This window comes from Pezoporus wallicus, unplaced genomic scaffold (genome assembly GCF_028554395.1).
Source record: "Pezoporus wallicus isolate ANWC-B61680 ecotype Strahan unplaced genomic scaffold, APGP_CSIRO_Pwel_v1 contig_7749, whole genome shotgun sequence".
Classification (NCBI taxonomy): Eukaryota; Metazoa; Chordata; class Aves; order Psittaciformes; family Psittacidae; genus Pezoporus; species Pezoporus wallicus.
In genome coordinates this window covers 144,493-148,906 of record NW_026638894.1, presented here as the reverse complement: position 1 = coordinate 148,906, position 4,414 = coordinate 144,493, and positions in this window count along the sequence as shown.

Genomic DNA, 4,414 nt, shown 5'->3' with positions numbered 1-4,414 from the left:
AGGCACAGCAGTGCGTGCAGCCAGAGCAATGGGTTGTAACAGTGATTTAACTAACACAAGTTGCTGGAAAGTTCACACAACCCCAGGTTTAAAAGACAGATTCGTAAAAAAAGCATTGAGATTGTACCAATGAATCACTCATCTCTTTGCAACTACTAGGGAAAGCTATCATCTGGCAGCTGGCAGGGAAGAACTCTTGGGTTTTGCACTGAAGGGAAGAAAAGGTATGTCTATCAGAGGTAAAATGAATAATAGAAAAAGTGATGGGGCAGAGTTTTGTCATAATTCCAGGGCCAGGTTCCTCACTGAAAAGCACTCTGGTAACTTACCCACTTGCAGAGTTGCTTCCATGATTTTTACAGCTGCCCCCAGATAAAAAAAAAACAACAACATGAAATAGAGCCCCAGTTCAGTGAAATGCTGAAGTATTTGCTTCATTTTAATCATGGGCTTAATTACTACAGTAGCCAATTGAAAACTGAACTAAAATCAGCACCATAGTGAAGGAGTTACTTTGTATCTTTTCAGATAATAAAAGCACTTTGCTTAGTCTCTCAAACAGCTTTTGGAGAGCAGGTAGAGTGTCTCAGCAGATGGTTCAGGCTCTGTGGTTCAGGCTCTGCGTGGTCTTACCATCTTGCCTATCTGCCACAATAAAGGTGTGCAAGAGGAACATTCAGCCCTTCACAAATTTGTTCAGATACTTCAATGTCTATTTTCCACCCACTGTGTTGCTTCCTGCCGGTCTAATTTAGGCTCATTAGTTTCAGCATGCCAGATCACTCATGTCAAGTAATAAAACCTTCCTTTACTTGACAAGTAAAATTCACCATTAAAAAAAAAAAAGAAATTAACACCCCACCCCCCCACCCCCCCCAATCACTTATTTCTAGGCCAACTTCATTTTTTAAACATCACATCTTGTTTGCTTTCACAAAGCAGAAAAGACTGCATCTTCCCCTGTGCAAGTATTACACGCTACAACCCTGTCATCCCTCAGACGTAAAGAAGGTGGCTGTACTTACCCCAGATTCTGCAGCCAGCAATGTGTAAAGTGAGGGGTAAGTAACTGTGATTAAAATTCCCTGATTTAAGCTACAAGGAAAAAAAAAAATGAGCTTTTGCACTTAATGCTTAAATATTTTATGACACAGTTCAGTATTTTATATCTAGTTAGTATGATTTTTACATGGAATATTTAGACAACACGAATCTTAATTAGTTGAATTATTTCTCACCCTCAAAGTGATACCACCCAGGCCAGACTTCTCCAATTTTCCCCCCCCCCCCCCCCCCCCCCCCAATATCCCTTTGTTTAACAGATGGGGCCACAAAAGGTTTGATCCTTACTGGGACACTTCCCGATTTGATTTTGCTTTTAATGCTTTGCGACTCGCCTTTCTTGTGTTCACAAGGGTGGAGTGGGCACAAGGTAAAGAAGTTTCTCCTGAGGTCAAACTTCAGCAAAACATTATCTTTAAAAAAATCACATTATTTTGGGATGAAAGATGAAGATTTGTGCTTTTACACATGTAGTGTGTGATAAGTTCTGGGTATTGATTAAGAAATCCTATAGTCTAATCTATTCAGGATAAACATTCATGCTGAATTCCTCAAACACTGCTCAAAAGTGAAATTCTCAAAAATAAAGCATAAGTTATAGATCACAAAATGTGAACAAAATGCATATAAAATGGAGTAGCTGCCCAAACTTGGAGATCTATGAATTTAAGACTGTATTTTGGTATCACCACTAGAGGTGGGTGAGAAAAATCTGCACAGTAGCGCTTAGAACTGCAGATGTTTACATTTTGCACCTTCCTTCAGTACTGTGCAAAACTTTTAACAGCTTTTTCAAGGTCTCACACAGTAGTGGCAGTTGATTTTCCTCCTAACACACTCGTTTACAACCACGCTGAAGTCTTCAGCAGCCATTCCATTAGGCAATGGGTGCAGCAGTCTGCCTTCTAAAGTGCTCATTTTCTCTCAGATGTTCCTTCTGAACTGTGTGTGCAGATGCTGTGCTGCAGAAGCAGCTGGCAAGGACTGAAATTAAACCAAGTGGTCATAAACCAGAAATATATAGCAAAGTGGACACAACCTATCTGTAACAAGCTGTTCCCGTACCCACCCCCAGTTTCTCCTTCATATTTACCTCCAGTTGCACAAGTGACATTTCCAAAGTTAGTTTCAGTAAATATTTATAAACTCCTGTTTGTGCAGCTGAAGGAATTCTAGAACTTTATGAATGCCCCGAGGACATTGCAGTGGAGTTCAGTCTTTGACTTTTATTAAAGTCAGAAATCTTTTCTCAGCTGTTGTGTAACTGGTTTATGTTCTGAAAGGAAATCAAGAGATTCTGCTTTCATAACCGAGTACCTTAAAACAACTGGCAATGTATTGTTTCACATCAAGAGCTTCCAAAACCTTTAGCAGATCACAGAGAAGAGGTTCCTCAGCCACATACATTAGGGTATCTCTAAAATCACCATAACCAAAACCACAAACCTGGGTTAATTCATGTCTTTACACCCTCCACCTCAATGGCTTGCAGTGTCCAGGAACCCCCAAATCTTATCAGTGCACCTCTCCCCTTGGTCAGCATCCTGGCCCTGGGGGGCTCTGCCCAGGCACCACACAGGGTGTCACCCTGCACCTCCTGCCGCGATCCCCGAGGACAGCAGGCAGCAGAAGCCATGCAACAACATTCCCTTTCAGCATTCAGATGATTGGAGCAAACTAGCTGGTCCTCATTTGACGACAGATTCAGTGCTTATCACGTAACTAACATGCAACAATGACTGACTAGGAAAGATCTGGAAATTAATCACAGAATCATAGAGTAGCTGTGGTTGGAAAGCACCTTAAGATCATCTAGTTCCAAAGCCCCTGCCATGCGTAGAGACACCACACACTAGACCATGTCACCCAAGACTCCGTCCAACCTGGCCTTGAACACTGCCAGGGATGGAACATTCACAAGTTTCCTGGGTAATCTGTCAAAGTGCCTCACCCCCCTCACAGTAATCCATTCACATCTCTTGAAAACTCAGTAACATAGATCATTAACTCGTGAAAATCTTCAGGATTTGAGAAAAAGGGTTTGTCTTTAACATGATCAAATCTCCACTCCAGATCACAGTGAGGATTTCCTACAGGCCGGCCTGAAAGTGAGCACCCCCAGTGAAATGAGCACCCCCAGTGAAACCTAACTGCCTAGAAATCAGGCTTTATCGCAAGCTGTTCTTTTTTTTTAATTAGCTAGGATAGTGACCCTCTGTAAAAACAAAGGATGAGAATCCACAGCCCCTCAATTCACACAATGGCCAGAGTTCAATCCCAGTCTCGTGTCTTACATTTTATAGCCAATTCTTTTCCTGGGTTTGTTCAAGGCAATATCCTCCCTTCAGTTAACCAGCAGGCAGTTCTTTTCCCAGGAAAAATGCCAGGAAAAAATAAGTCACCAGCAACCCAAGAGATGCAGATTTTATGAAGAGAAGACCAGTATCAGCTGTAATAAAAACCTCTCTACTGTAAGTTCAGAAGGTTCATCTCCACTCTCTGAGTTACTGTTTGCAACAGTGCGGCGTTAGCTCTCACAGTATGTAGCAGGTGAAAACATCTGGATAAATGATTCCAGAAACATCAAAGGTATATCCTTTTAGCAGGGCTAGAAAGATGAAAACAGGTTTCCACTTCCAATGATGAATTTGGCAATGATCTTGACTGCTGGTGATGATCTTGGACATCCGATTCTGAGCACAGGCCAGTTCCGTGATCCATCTTCCACAAATCCAAATTGCATGCATGAATTCCGCCTTCCCCTTCCCACGTCAGTTAAATTTTATACCCAGAACAGTCAGTCATTCAGAATTAACCTATTCTGCTAGGTTAAATCTTTTCCTGTAAGATTTCTGAGACCTATTACATAGTAGACCTCACACTCACCCCTTCCCCATGCTCACCTTTTTACAGGCACATTTACTGTACACAACCCCTACTGACTGAAGTCTCAGACCTTAGTCCAGCCTCAGAAGCCCAAGAGGCAGAATCAGATTTCACACTTGCAGGCAACCTCTTAGTAATGGTTTGAAGAGCAAGATTGATGGTCTGGATTCAAGGCAACAAACTCCAGGAAGTTTTTCAATCTAAACAAGTAAAAATAAAAATAGAGCAAGTAGGATATCACAACATGCTGTGTTTCTTGACTGTGAGCTCTAAGTGAAGACTGTTAGTAACTGGGACTTGTAATCTAAATGAATGCTCTGTGCAGTAACATCAAGAGCTCATATTCCAACCTTTCCCATCTTGTGGGGCATCTGAGGTCTCTTTCTTCATTTTGGTCTTCCACAGATCTTGCAGACGCTAAATTATCTTGGAGATATTCGCTCCTCTCAGATTTGACCAATGTGTT